This window comes from Giraffa tippelskirchi, chromosome 1 (genome assembly GCF_054371585.1).
Source record: "Giraffa tippelskirchi isolate mGirTip1 chromosome 1, T2T-mGirTip1v1.2.pri, whole genome shotgun sequence".
NCBI lineage: Eukaryota > Metazoa > Chordata > Mammalia > Artiodactyla > Giraffidae > Giraffa > Giraffa tippelskirchi.
Genome location: NC_137275.1, coordinates 131,037,071 through 131,053,044, shown reverse-complemented (window position 1 = coordinate 131,053,044; position 15,974 = coordinate 131,037,071). Strand labels below are relative to the sequence as shown.

The 15,974-nt window shown below is 46.6% G+C and overlaps 1 pseudogene; it reads left to right on the top strand.

Moving 5' to 3' along the window:
- Positions 1-802: 802 nt before the first annotated feature.
- LOC145539747 (large ribosomal subunit protein uL1 pseudogene) lies at positions 803-1,451 on the top strand (annotated as a pseudogene).
- Positions 1,452-15,974: the final 14,523 nt, after the last annotated feature.

Genomic DNA, 15,974 nt, shown 5'->3' with positions numbered 1-15,974 from the left:
AGGCTAGCTTCTCGAGGGTGGGACACCCAAATTCACCTCCCTTTGGCTCTCCAGTCGCAGCACTTGCCAGATGCTCTGGATTGTAAAACCACAACAACGGGCTATTTTGCCTTGAAACTGGATTTGCCTAACTCTTCATTTATTATTTTTTTATTTATTTGATTGTGCCAGGTCCTAGTTGCAGGATCTCTGATCTTCTTTATGGCAGGTGGGATCTAGTTCCCCAACCAGGGATCGAACCTGGGCTCCCCTGCATTGGAAGCATAGCGCCTTAGCCACTGAACCACCAGGGAAGTCCCCTAATTCTTCATTTAAAACAATCACTACCACTCAGCTTTCCCTGCAAAACCCTCAAATCCCACTGCTGGGGAAAAGAGGCTGGAGAGAGACAGGAGATTCTCTTGATTTTCAAAATCTATTTGTGCTTTGATTGAAGGTGTTTGACAGTGTGGAGAGGGTTTGCCCTCTTTGAAAATACGAAACAGCTTCTCCGTCTGGGACCCTGCTAGCGTGGTTACTAAGGAGACCAATTGGCGGTAGGTGCCGTAATTAATCACTAAATTCCCAGCAGCTAAATCCCTGGCAATGAGAGGCTCTTACCTTTGAGAGAGACAAGTCCTGGGTGGGTAGAAGGTCGAGGAGTTCATGGTGGGAGCCCAGACCTGCCTGCCTGCTTCCTCCTGCAGACCCCTCGACTGAGATGTGCCAGTGATTTAAGAGATTCTAAATCTGCCTCCAGGCTTATCTGTTAGAATTGAATGAAGAATAGAGCTCTTCTCCAGTTATTGCAACGTGGGGAACCATGAGCAGCAAAGTCTCCCCCGACACTCTCTATGAGGTGGTGCAGGAAGTCCTGCACGGGAACCAGCGCAAGCGCTGGAAGTTTTTGGAGACGGTGGAGCTTCAGATCAGCCTGAAGAACTATGACCCTCAGAAGGACAAACGCTTCTTGGGCACCGTCAGGCTTAAGTCCACTCCCTGCCCGAAGTTCTCCATGTGTGTCTTGGGGGACCAGCAGCATCGTGATGAGGCCAAGGCTGTGAATATCCCCCACATGGACATTGAGGTGCTGAAGAAACTCAACAGGAATAAGAAACTGGCCAAGAAGCTGGCCAAGAAATATGATGCCTTTTTGGTTTCAGAATCTCTGATCAAGCAGATCCCACAAATTCTGGGCCCAGGCCTGAACAAGGCTGACAAGTTCCCTTCCTCGCTGACCCACAGTGAGAACATGGTGGCCAAAATTGATGAAGTCCGCGATCAAGTTCCAGATGGAGAAGGTGCTGTGTCTGGCAGTGGCTGTCAGCCACAAGAAGATAACAGATGATGAGCTTGTGTACAACATCCACTTAGCTGTCAACTTCCTGGTGTCATTGCTCAAGAAAAATTGGCAGAACATCAGGGCCTTGGACATTAAGAGCACCATGGGCAAACCCCAGTGTCTGTACTAAGGCACAACTTAATAAACCATACTCAATCATCAAAAAAAAAAAGAATAAATATATGTATATGTATGGAGAAGAAAATGGCAACCCACTCCAATATTCTTGCCTGGACAATTCCATGGACAGAGGAGCCTGGTGGGCTGCTGTCCATGGGGTTGCACAGAGTTGGACATGACTGAAGCGACTTAGCATGCATGCATGCATTGGAGAAGGAAATGGCAACCCGCTCCAGTATTCTTGCCTGGAGAATCCCAGGAACAGAGGAGCCTGGTGGGCTGCCATCTATGGGGTCGCACAGAGTTGAACACTACTGAAGCGACTTAGCAGCAGCAGCAGCATACATGAATCACTGCTGTACACCAGAAACTAACACAACATTCTTAATCAACTAGACTCCAATATGGGCTTCCCAGGTGGTGCTGTAGTAAAGGATCCACCCACCGATGTAGGAGAGTGGGGTTCAATCCCTGGGGCAGGAAGATGCCCTGGAGGAGGAAATGGCAACTGATTGCAGTATTCTCGCCTGGAAAAAAAATCCTATAGACAGAGGAGCCTGGTGGGCTACAGTCCATGGGGTCATGAAGAGTCGAACACAACTGAAGCAATTTAGCACATACTCCAATATGAAATTAAAATTAAAAAAAAAACAAACTGAATGGCTTCTAAAGCTTGTAGCCACCTGGCTTGGGCCTGTTGATTGCGAGAGGATGGGGAGCTGATATGGGTAGAGGTGACCTTTCTGCTCCAATGATTTGAGTGAGTGGGTGTTATCATTCAGAAGAGCAGAGGGCAGCATGATGCTCCAAGACCAAGTCCCACCTCCAAGGGAAGCCCATGGGCCTCAAGGTGCCATGATTCAGCCACCAAGTGCGGAGGAGAAACCCTTTAACTGACCCTGAGCACCCAAGTTGCACCCACAAGGTTTGCATCCCTGCTACTTGGCTCCTGCTCTTCCCAGAGGCAAGGTTCTCACACACCCACACTCCCCCAACATACACAGACACAACCATGACCATAAACTTCTCTGGGCTCATTCCTGCCCTCCCTTCCAGGTGGTACAGGAAATGGCCCCCCACAAAAGGCAGCTTCATTCAACCCAAGGGGAACTTCCAGTTCATTCAGTTCAATTCTTCCGTTTGGTAAAGAAGCAAAGAAAAATGCAGAGAAGTTAAGTGACTTTTCACTCTTGCTTTTTCTTTCTCTCCACTTCAAGGGAAGAAGAGTGTTTGGCCACCCAACACCCAGGGAATAGGAAGATGCTCAAAAGTAAGAAGACCATGGAAGATGTTTTTCAACTGTAGGTAACGGAAAATCCAAGAAAGTGGCTGAAACAAAATGTGGTGGTTAAAGTTAGCAATGGTTCCAGTGAATGGCCTCTGTATAGCCACCCCTTTGTCCTCTGATCTTGGGGGTCTCCACCCAACCTGGCTCTGGACTGGTCTTATGACAGTCCCAGGTGGCCCAGCAGTAAAGAATCCATCTGCTAATGCAGGAGACAAAAGAGACGCGAGTTCAATCCCTGGGTCTGGAAGATCTCATGTAGGAGGACATGGCAACTCACTCTAGTATTCTGCAAAAGTTCAAGGACAGAAGAGCCTGGCAGGCTGCTGTCCATGAGGTCACAAAGAGTTAGATGTGACTGAGCACACACACACAACCAAGAAATGCAGCCAAAGCAAATGGAGTGCCAGCATCAGGTTGAGGTAAACCCCCAGGAATTCTACATGCTTCTGCTTGGTGCTTGCCTGGCTGGGATATACTTACTTGAACTTGTACCCCAGACCAAGCCAAACCAGACTGATCAGGGGATGAGAGAGACACAGGAAGGATAAGACACTTGGGATTGAACCAAGGTGCCCCCAGCCAACAACCAGCCAATCTATAGCCAACTGCAGAGTCATGAGGGCACCTGAGACCAAAACTGCCCTGCTCCTCCCAGCCTAAGCAACCAATCTGCAGGATCAAGAACCAAATAAATGGTTTGTTGTTTAACAAATTCTATGACTTTTGTGTGGCTTGTTAGGAACAAAAAGCAAACCGAATATTGACATTTGAAGTAAATATGAGTTTTTTCTCTTAAAAAGTTAGAAATTGGAAATCCAGGATTGGTATGGTAGCCCAGAGTCATCCAGGACCCAGAATCCTTCTGTTTTGATGCTCCATCATCTTTAGTTCATGGCTTTTGTCCTCAAAGCCATCTCATGATCCAAGATAGTTGCTGAAGCTCCACTCATCACATTTGTGTTCCAGGAAGGCAGGCAGTAGGGTAAAGAGGAGACCTCTTCTAGTTGAATTGTTCCCCTTAAAAGAGTTTTCCCTGGAAGCCCCACCCAGTGACTGGCAGATTGATTCCCATTGGCTACCTTTGGCCACAAGGAAGGCTGGAAAAGGTAGGCTTCTAGTTAAGCACTTTGCCACCTAGAATAAAACCAGGGGTACTGTGTAGTAAGGAAGAACAGGGAAATGGGTATTGGGTAGGCCAACAGCAACATCTGCCACAGCGTGTGTAAAATCAAGCTCCAGGCCCCAACATACATCAGGATGCAAAACTGATCACATGCCATGCTGATTTCTCAGAGCTCATAGTGGTGGCTTTGCCCTATGGTAACGAAGTGTAAGATTTGGGCAATAGAAACCTAAGTGGAAAACTGTGCATATGCCAGTCTCCTGGGCCCTTCTATACAGACAAATGGATGCTTTATTCTTAGAACTTGTTGCTTGTAACCTGGGGCAGATGTTGCTTGCTTGCTTGTTCTCTTGCTGTTTTTTTTTTAATTGAAATATGATTCATATAACATAAAATTCACTGTTTTAAGGCATACAATTCAGTAGAGGTTTTAGTATATTCACTATGTTGTACAACATCAGCTCTATCTAATTCCAGAACAGTTCCATCACCCCCCAGAAGAAATCCCGTACCCATTAGCAGTCAGAACAGATGCTTTCTTTAATCCTTCTGCATTCAGTCTCAGGTCGATGCAAGACCCAGACTCTCTACATGAGAGTGTACTGAAGATCCCTGCAGCACTAGGCTAGAACCCTGGCATTCTGGAATATTTGTGGATCTTCTTGGGACAGCCAAGGTGGAAGTCATGGTGTAATTCACCTGCAGCTGGGAAAGGAGGGATGCACAAGGGCATGCAGAATTGAAACATACCCTGCCTAGGCTGTTGTTTTCATTCCATCTGTAAGTCATGTCCAGTTCTTTGTGACCCCATGGACTACAGCAGACCAGTCTCCCCTGTCCTTCACTATCTTCTTTCCTGGCAGCAGGTGAATTCCACCATGACCTCCTCCTTGCCTGTGGAGCCCTCATGGGCTGACCATGAGCTCTTTTCACACAGGGAAGGGAAAGAAGCTGTATGCTGAAGGGCAGGTGCTCGGTGGCGACACCCTTAAGCGTAGCAGCAGGTTTAAAAGCACTCTGTTGAGACAGTAAGCTGTTGGCAGAGGGAGTTTCAGATTCAGTTGGTCTGATTCCATGGGAAGAGATGAAGAGTGTGCAGAACTCGCCTTTATTAAAGGTGTCGTAGATTCCGAATACAAACAGAATCCCATTTTTCTACCCGCACAGCCATCCCGGGAGGTACTTAACTTTCCCTCTTCACAGGAGGAGACCTGAGGTTCGCAGAGAGAACTTGCTCTAATCAGAATCTCAGACATGTAGTGCTGAGTCTAATATCTCAGCACCTTCCACTGTGAGCACCTGGGAGGCACCCCTGGCCCCTGCCCATAGCAGGTGTGGCCCTTCCCTCTGGTGGCCTAGTCATAGCTGCCTACGGGGCAGTGACGGCAGGAGGGGACTCATCTGAACTCGGCTCTGGGCTTGTCTTTGTCAGTGGGAGCTCCCTCCACTTCTGCCCACTCCTGTGTCTTCGTTCTTCAGGAGAAAAGGTTGCTCAAGGAGACTCCGGGACTGGGGTCTGCCTCGTCACTGTCACCAGGAGGCTTTTTTTTTTTTCCTTCCTGACTTGCCAGAGCTCCCCGTCAGTCCTCCCAGCGCCTCTGGAAGCAGAGCAGAGGCAGCTGTGGGATCCTGGCTGAGCAGCGTCCAGGTAAAGCAGTTGGGGGGTGGCCTGATGGGGAGCCTGAGATGTCACAGGTCTGAGCACAGAGCCAAGGCGGGCGGGGAACAGCCAGGAAGGACTGTAAGTTCTGCTGCTCGCTTGATTAAGGGGGTCAGCCGTGTGTATGTGTCATCGAGGTGGGCAGGGAAGGGGAGGGCTGTGCGTGTGGGGGGAGGATATATATGCCGGTGTGGCTGACACAGCGGAGCCTCACACCCGGAGGAGCCAGGCTACTGACAGCTCGCAGGTAGGCGACTGCGCGCGAAGCCCTCCGCCCCAAGACACGCTGCTGGGAGCCTGGGGAAGTGGCGGGCGGGCGGCAAGGCTGTCTCCCCAGCCCCTCTCCTTTGTCCAGTGTAGATGATGCTGGCCTCCCATTAGATTATTCCTTCATTCATCTTTTCCTTGCTCTCATGGGGGTGGGGGTGGGGGTAGCGGTGGAGGGGAGGGCTAAGGCTTTTATTCTGAAGAGAGATGCAGAAGAAGAGCTGAACTTGGAAAGGAGGGAAAGTTTCCATTCCCCAGGTGTGGTCCTTACTTTGTCACTGCTGTCTGCGGCGGCGAAAAGGTGGTTGTAGGAGTGAGGTTAGGGGAGCGGCAGGCACTGGTGGGGTGGGGCAGGGGCTTGCCTTGCAAGGCAATCCTCCGGAAGCGCCCCCCACCCGACCTACCCTTCCAGGCACACTTTTGGAGTGGTTTCTCTCTGTGACTGAGAGTGGGTGTGGGACCGGAGTGGGTGCAGGCTGCTTTTCAACATACCACTGAACTCGATTGGGATTTGGCTTTTTCATTCCGAGGGAACGCTGGCACCGAATACAAATCGCTAATGGTGATGTGGGAAAGAGTCGGAGCCTGCCCTGGGCTTGACCGGTACCCAGCCGATCGCGATCGCTGTGTGTGAATCCCGCTGTGTATTTCCGCAGGGTTGACCTTGGTCTCCAGACCCTCATTCTTTCGGAGGTCTGTTCTCTTTTTTGCATCTTTCTTCCTCCTACCCATCTCTGCCCCCTAAAGGTTTCTGCTGAGGTCCTGCGAAAATGACGTTCAGAAGTCATCCAAACTCTGGCTGTCGCTCAGCCTCCTTTTCCTCTTTCTCTCTTTGTGCGTCTCTCTCCCTGCGGGTCTGGCTTTCCCCTCCCACCGCTACCCATCTTTATCCTCCCGCATCTCATTCTGAACATGGCCAAGTTCTGGGGGAATTTCAAGTAAGTCAGGATGATTCGGGAAACGGACTATTTAAAGCAAGCAGCTTTGGACTTGAATACCCTGATCCTGGGTTTCAACATCTGTGTTTCGCTTCCTCGAGCAGCCCATAATTGCCCCAATTATAACCAATAACATTGTTCAGCAGACTAACAAAAGATGAGCTTTGCATGGCATTTGCCAGCAAGCCGAAACCGGAGTTTTCAACATAGAAGGTTGGGGTGGGGGTGGGGGGGACGGGTGACTGCCTGGCTTCTTCTCAAAACCTCCCAAGGAAATTGCTGCTCTCTGACTGCCTGTGGGTGGCTGCTGCAGGCACGCTCCTCTTTCTCATTTATAAAGTGTGGCAGGGAAAAAGGTCTGCACCCTTCCACCGATGATGCTGCAATACCTTTCACAAAAAGCGTTCCTTTGGACTAACTGAGTCTTCTGCGGGGGAGGGTCCCTGGAAAGACTGTCCCCCCAACCATCACCTTGGTAGAAGGAACAGCTTCCACAGTTCCATGTGCTGCCTGTTGAGGGCGCTCTGGTGCAGCTGCGGGGTCCTTGATGGGCGCAGTTCTGTTCTCCCTGGCTCTATCAGCTGAACGCTGAGGGTACAGGGGATTTAGAGGATGCAGATTTAGCATTGTCATGAAAGGGAATAATTGCAGGATCAGGCTCAAAGCGGTGCTTCTGGAGCCCAAGACAGGAGCTGTCGCAAAGCTATTCTGTATTGAATCAATCAGGTATTTATTATGCTCCACCAAGCAGGGGTGGATCCAACAGAGGTGATAATAACAGCCTTCACATTCACACAACAATTTACATCTTAGCGCTTTCACACACATTATCCTTGACAACAGCAATGAGAGATGGTGTCATTATCTCCATGGCTCAGTCGAAGAAACGGAAGCTGAGAGGTTAAATAACCTGTTTCAGGATGTGGCCGAGAGGGCACCGAGCCACCCTTGCTGACTCCAGTGCATGGCCCTCTACGAACCTGGGGTGCTTACAAACTAAGGGGGTGGGGATGGAGCAACACACAGTGAAAGAATTCAAGAACGATGCAAGGCTGGGTGTAATTAAGTCCTAAATTTCGTAGTCCAGAAAAGCAAGCGCTGTAGGAATTTGGAGGAAGGAGCGCTTATTCAGAGAGTCCAGGATTTCAAGCCAGTTGGGGAAGGAGATAGAATCTGGATGACCCAAGGGTTTTGGAGAGGGAGGTGGCCCCCAGGACAAAGGCACAAAAGGAGGGCAAAAGAATGGACAGGTATTGAAACCTACTGTATGCCAGGCAGTGAGCTAAACTTATCTATATGTCTATTTCATGCTAATGTGCACACACACACACACAGTAGGGATGGGAGATCTGGGGTGAGTTTTCTATACTTTTATCCATACTCAGTGAGCATGCACACACACACACACACACACACAAGCCCCAGCTCCCATGAAGGAAATCTACCTGATAAGAATCTGGCTCGAGAACAGGAGTAACAACAGCTTTCATGGCTTGAAGGGCTGGGAGCTCATCAGGCAACCTCGATGTTCTTAACACTTCTATGTAAATGCCTTTAGGTCCTCCTAGTCTCCAACATGCCACTTTCCTTCTAAACACAAACTAGCTGTGAGATTTATGGCACGCCTATTTGGGGGGCAAGCCGGTTTTCTGGGCATCTTCCTAGATAGCCTATGATCACGTTCGGTGTTGATTTTCTACGATCCTGAGATTTTTCAAATACTGGATGATGCCTTGGTGTTGCAGATACACAGCATCGCCAGCTCTGAAGGGACTGATTGGGTGAGTGACGTGTGGAGCCGGCCTCCAGGGAGTCTGGGTCTCGGTGAAAATGTCAACGGATCACCCGCACACACCCAGGGCTCTGCCTAGCCACCCAGGCTAGGAGCCAGCCTCTCCGTAGCTCACTCTCGTCCGGTGCTCCCCCCTCCACCCAGGCCCCATTCATCCTTTCATTCATTCAGCCGAGAAACGTGCCTGGATTCCTGATGAGAGCCCGCAGTGCTGAGTGCCTGGGAAAACAGACCAGGCAGCCTGTCCTCAGAGCTCTTGGCCAATGTCACTCGATATTAATGAGTCCAGGCTGGTAATGAAAGGGGTGTGTGTGCCCAACAGTCCACCGGGCTTTGGGAAACACATTGAATTTTTTTATGTGGTTATCTTATCTTTCTTAATTTGCACTTTAGTGGGTTTTATAATGTAGATAACAAATAAATTGGGAAGGTGTGCTCAAAACGGTTTGATTGCTTGGGGTATAAAGTTAAAGACATTTGAAGATTATTGGTCTTGGGACTTCCCTGGTGGTCTAGTAGCTAAGACTCCAGGCTCCCCCTCCCAATGCAGGGGGCCCGGGTTCAACTCCTGGTCAGGGAAATAGATCCTGAATGTATGCCACACACAACTAACAGTCTGCATGCTGCAAAGAAGACCTGGTGCAGCCAAATACATAAATACTGGAAAGAAAAACAAAAGGGTACTAGGCTTCCCCAGTAGCTCAGCAGTAAAGAATCCACCTCTACCTGCAATGCAGGAGATGCAGGAGACAGGAGTTTGATTCCTGGGTGGGGAAGAAACCCTGGAGGAGGAAAAGGCAACCCACTCCAGTATTCTTGCCTGGAAAATCTCATGGACGGAGGAAACTGGTGGGCTGCAGTCCATGGGGTCACAAAGAGACACAGCTGAGCACACGTGCACACTGATCTGTATCCACTGTTCTTTTGCTGATCTGTATTTTCTAATGTTTTTGAAAGGAACATTAAGTGATTTTATTGTAAAAGCGATGAAAGAAAAATTTATTTTTTATATAGGGGACCACAGGCCAGAATCAGGAAGATCCAAGACAAGAGTGATGACACCTTTCCTCCTTTGTGACAGCCCTGAGAGTACACATGCCTCTTAGGAACTCCCTGGTGGTCCACTGAATCGGATTCGGCATTTTCACTTCTGGGACCTGGGTTCAACCCTGGTCAGGGGGTAGCCAAAATATTTTAAAATAATATAAATAAAATTAAACTTAAAAAATAAAATAAAAACTTTAAAAAAAAAGAAAAGAGGGGCTTCCCTGGTGGCTTGGTGGTAAAGAATCTACCTGCCAATGCAGGAGACATAGGTTTGATCCCTTATCAGGGAAGTTCCCACATGTCGAAGAGCAGCTAAGCCCATGCGCCACAACGACTGAGCCTGTGCTCTAGAGCCTGGGAGCCACAACTACTGAAGCCTGCAAGCCCTAGAGCCTGTGCGTCACACCAGGAGAAGCCACTGCAATATGAAACTCACAATCACAACTAGACAGTAGCCCCTGCTCACCATAATGAGAAAAAAGCCCTCAAAGCAATGAAGACCCAGAATAGCCAAAAATAAATAAGCAAAATTTAAAAAGAAAATATGTCCATCTCTGCTCTGAGCCCCGGGTGGGCTGTTGTAACAAGTATCTGGCCACTTACAAAATCAAAAATATTAATATTGACCATCTAATCCAACTGCCTCATTTTGGAGAAGGGAAAACAGAGCCCCAGAGAAAGAAAGGGCCTTGCTCAAGATCCCATAAGAGGAGCCTGGTGGGCTGCAGTCCACGGGGTCACAAAGAGCCAGACATGACTGAGCGCTCAGGGCTCAAGCTCCCAAAGGTGAGGGCAGAGCTAGAGCTGGAACCCAGGCCTCTTCCTCCCGAGACACAGGGCTCTTGTTCATTCATTGCCCACCAGCTCCCAGTACACTCAGTTTGTGTGGGGTGGGGACATGCTTGGCCCTCCACTTTCTCTACACCCACCCCCCCCTTTCCAGGTGGGAATTTAGAAGCAGAGGAGGAATCTTTTTGGATGTAAGTCTATTAGAGGAAGAAAAGAAATTAAAGGGATTCAGTCATAACTGGTGAATAAGCAAAAGCTCAATGTAGGAGTCGGGGTTGCGATGGGTTAAAGAAATGAGGAAGACAAACCCTCATGCTGGTAGGCAATGAAAAACCCCTTCAGGAACTGGGGACAGGCAGCAATAAAGAGGGTGTCAGTAGCAATTACATATTTACACTACCGTGTGTAAAATAGATAATTAGTGGGAAGCTGCTGTGTAGCACAGGGAGCCCAGCCTAGTGCTCTGTGACGACATAGAGGGATGGGACGGGGTGGAGGAGAAGAGAAGAGAAGCTCAAGAGGGAGAGGAGATATAAATAATTATGACTGATTAGAGTGTGCTGCAGAAACCAATGTAACATTTAAAGCAATTATCCTCCAATTAGAAAAAAAAAAAAAGGTGTATCATGAGAGAGGGACTCCCAGAGTTCAGGACAAAAGGAGCTCCTTGCAAGGAATTCACCCACAGGAACAGACAGAAAACCACCGAAATCCTGTTTCTTTTCTTATTTTGGTCACACAACTTGTGTGGCATGTGAGATCTTAATTGCCCAACCAGAGATCAAACCCATGCCCCCTGCAATGGAATCACAGTGTCCTAACCACTGGATCACCAGGGAAGTCCCCTTGCCAAGATCATTGAAAAGTCTGATGAGAGCATGAGCTTGGAAATAAGACAGGTTGGGGTCTCAGTTCTGCCACTTCAAGTTATTTCACCTCTTCAAGCCTCAGTCTTCTCAACTGTAAAATGGGGGCAATAACATTTACCCCTTAGGATGGATGCTTATAAAGCCATCAACACAGTGCCTGGCACAGAGGAGTGTGCTAAATATAATAATAATATGATTACTGTTAAATACAAACAGAGACCATCCCAATAAGATGCCACCAGAATTTGTCAATCTTTCCAAAGCAGGACCAGTGTGTGGAGTTTATGGTTTCCCAGAACATGTTTTAGAGTCAAAACACCTGAGTTTAAGTCCTGGCTTTTTTATAAGATTTTTTTTACTATCTTAAGTAAGTTGTTAACCTCTATGAACATATGTTCCTCTCAAAGAGGGGATAATATTAACCCTAGATTATAGGATTGTATTGGGCTTCCCTAGTGGCTCAGATGGTAAAGAATATGCCTGCAATACAGGAGACCCGGGTTCTATCCCTGGGTCAGGAAGATCCCCTGGAAAAGGGAATGGCAACCCACTCCAGTATTCTTGCTTGGGAAATCCCATGGACAGAGAAGCCTAGGGGGCTATAGTCCATAGGGTGGCAAAAAGTCAGACATGACTGAGCAGCTAATGCTTTACAGGTCTGTGTAAGAATATAAAACTTTTGTTACCAGCAAGAACAACATTCATACATGTGGCTGATGAGAAGGATGGGGGGAGATATGCCTCTAGCAGAAAACCTAGTCCCTTTTGCCTTCTCCACTAAAAGCACTAAAATTACAGGCTTTCTCATAGGTCATAAGACAAAACTCAATTAGCTTTTAGCTTCCGCTAAAGCTTAATACATAATCCTCCAAACAGATAAGCAACTAATTATATTGCCCTTGGAAGCATGATTACAAACAAATAGATTAAATAGATTAAAGCTAAACACAGTGGCATTTTATCTTTATAAAGAGTGCTGTGGCTGAAATAAAAGGTAATTAAACATTTCTTTACTCAACACAAGATGTTCAGATGCATAGCATCCCCACAAGGAAGTGTTAGCTGAGTTTGGTTCACAAAGTGAATGCAAACCATGTAAAATTTAGACACACTCAGGGAAATTTTATTTACTGATAGTCTCTTTTGCACAATTAAAAACAATAATCACAACAAATCTGTTGTTCTCCCCATTTTGCAGGTGAGAAGACTGAGGCTCTCAAAGGTGAAACGTGCCCAAAGTCACACAATTACAAAGTGCAAAGATCAAATATAAATGTAACTCAGAAATTAATCAATTATTCGTCTACATTTCTCTTGGCATTAACTGACACATGGCTACAAAGAAAGCAGACAGATGTTGTTAACACTTCTCAAAAAAAAAAGGCTTAACTTAGAACACAGTTGTACAAGGGTTGTGAGGATTACCAAAAGCAACAAAGTGTTGTCCCCTTTATGAGGATATATACTAGTTGCTCAGTCATGTCTGACTTTTTGTGATTCCATGGACTGTAGCCCACTAGGCTCCTCTGTCCATAGAATTCTCCAGGCAAGGATACTGGAGTGGGTAGCTATTCTTTTCTCCAGGGGATCTTCCCGACCCAAGGATTGAACCTGGGTCTCCTGCATTGCAGGCAGATTTTTTACCATCTCAGCCACCAGGGAAGCAAGCCCCTTTATGAGAATAATTACATATATTTTGAGCTTTTATTTATTTTAATCTCATTTAAATACCAGAAACCACCTGTAAGTTTGGATTGTGTGGTAATTCCAATTTTTAGGATTCTTTGAATTGCAGAGCAGAATGAATAGCACTGAGTAAAGATTTTTCATTAATTAGTGGAGTCACTTGTTAAAAGTGAGGGGCAGCAATCTCTGGCTTCTGGCTTCTTTTACTGCTAAATGCCTACTACGTTCATCAATCTTTCTGTTTCAGTATGGATGGAACTTTGTTTTGCCACACCATACAGCATATGGGACCTTACTTCCCTGACCAGGGCTCGAACCCGTGTCCCCTGCCTTGGGAGCATGGAGCCTTTAACCACTGGTACACCAGGGAACCCTAGATGGAACATTGTTACAAAAAAGAAATGAAAACTTTAGCCTTCAGCATCAGCTACTCTTTAAACTAATGCTAACTCATAAACAAAGATAATAACCAATCACGCCTCCCCAGCACTCAATAGCTACCAAGTGTTTTTCATTAAACTTAAGTGAAACACTGCCCAGGATGCAATTTTAAGGTAATATTATTAATCACATGCCTTGATTAGCCTGGGGGAGTAGAATAAGAGAACTGGCTGAATTTAAAAAAATAATTTTCTTATTTCTGAAAAAGATTAAAATTTAAAATAAATAATAGCAAGGGATAGGACATGGAGGGTTAGTAGGGAGGTCAGAGGTGAGATGAAAGGTTGGTGTACCAAGGATCAGCAGTGAGGGCTGGGCTAACTGCAAGTAGATTTGATAAGGTTTCCCCAAGGGCCAAACAGTTTCACATGCAAGAAAGGTATCGAATGGAACACATGCTCAATGTCCCAGGGGCTCATCTTTCCTTACCTCATCCTAAAAACCCATTTACCCAGAATTTGAGATAAGGAGTAACAGTCAATCCACCAGACATTTGCTGAATGCGCAAGTTGCCACATTTAATGAAGTTCATGAAAAACCTCAGCCGGAGAGCATTTCATTAACATCTGTCACAACTTATCAGCTCAGCTGATGCAAACATTATGGATTGCAATTTTGTATTAGGAAGGAAAGGCAAAGGTCCCCTTCCTCCCGGCTTTTCCCTGCCTTCCGTGACGTACGGACACTGCCACCATGTGACCATAGAGAACATAGCATGCTGAACAAAGTCGACACACCTGTCTCTCCGCCCAGAATGAAACTGAGTAGAACAAGAAGCTTAAAGGCAGCTACCAAATTAAACAAAAGATGTAGCCAAGCAGTCCTCAGTTTGAGACCTTTGCTGATATGGTGACTGTTTGGAACTCAAAAGATAGATTCTCTTCAAAAGAGCCTATAAGTGATGATGAGTCTTCATTGCTTGTCTAGCAACCGGTTGCACCACTGCAGACTTAGCACACAGCACCATTCCAACCATGCCTCCCAGACACTGGCAACTAGTCTTTTTCCAGAACATGCATGGGGTTCCAGCTTTGGATGGCATCTGGCCTTGCTCTGGAGCAAAACTTGTTCCCAGCCCTCCCACCTGGAGTGGAACAATTAACTACCAGAAATTTGTCAGGCCATGGGCTTCCCTGGTGGCTCAGATGGTAAAGAATCCTCCTGCAATGTGGGAGACCTGGGATTGATCCCTGGGTTGGGAAGATCCCCTGGAGGAAGGCATGGCAACCCACTCCAGTATTCTTGCCTGGAGAATCCCCATGGACCGAGGAACCTGGCAGACTGCAGTCCATGGGGTCGCAAAGAGTAGGACACGACTGAGTGACTTAAGCACAGCAATTTGTCAGGCAGGTCCTGAAGTGGCTTCCATGCCTGAGCATTCCAGGCTCCCAGGGAAGTGGGGGGCCTCCTAAACACTCCCCAACTCTCATTTGTGAAGAAAGAACACCCCTGAGACACTCCACTGTCATCTATCAGACTTTCTTGAGCACCTCCTAAGCACCTGGCCCTGCGCTGGGTACTGGAAATTCAGAGAATCATAGAACATGATTTCTGCCCTTCAGGAAGTCACAGCCCAATGGGAGAAATAGACACATAAGTGTAGAGAGCTAAGTGCCACACGGCAGACAATAATAGTATTACAGAGTGAAGGCTATGTCCTGGGCTCTTTCTTTGACAAGCTTTTGTTATACTTGTTCTGTGCTAGGTGCTATTTTAGCTGTGCCAAGTTGATATTTTAAAGATATCAACCCATTAATCATCCTGTAAGATAGTTACTCTTACTGTCCCCGTTTTACAGATGAGAACTTGAGAGGTTGAGTTGCAGACGTGGGATTTTGCAGACCCAGGCAGTCTGCAGTAATGAGAAGATGAGAAAATACAAATACCTCTGTTTAAAAAAACCCAAACTAAAGTAGAGCTACCATATGCTCCTGCAATCCCACTCCTGGGCATGTATCCAGAAAAAAAAACAATTCAAAAATGTACATGCACTCCAATGTTCACAACAGCACTGTTTACAATGACCAAGACATGGAAGCAACCTGAATGTCCATGGAAAAATGAATGGATAAACAAGCAGCGATACATATATATACAGTGGAATATTACTCAGTCATAAAGAATGAAATAATGCCATTTGCAGCAACATAGATTATCATATTAAGTGAGAAAGACAAATTATATGATATCACTAATACGTGGAATCTTAAAAAAAATGATACAAATGAATTTATTTACAAAACAGACTCACAGACACAGAAAACAAACTTATGGTTACCAAAGGGGAAAGGCTGTGCCTGGGGGGGTTGGAGCAGATAAATCAGGAGGCTAGGATTAACATATACACACTATACTGTATAACATACTGTATAACTATACTGTAGTGTGTAACATATACACACTATACTGTATAACACAAGGGCCTCTACTCAATAGTCTGTAATAATCTACATGGGGAAAAGAATCTGAAATATGTATAAGTGAATCACTGTGCTGTACACCTCAAACTAACACAACATTGTTAATCAATTATAAAATTAAAGTTTTTTTCAAAAGAAAACAGGAATCCTAGCAACCCCATCTCACAGGTCTGTTGTGTCTGTTTGACAGACAGGTCCCCAGGGCTCACTTCT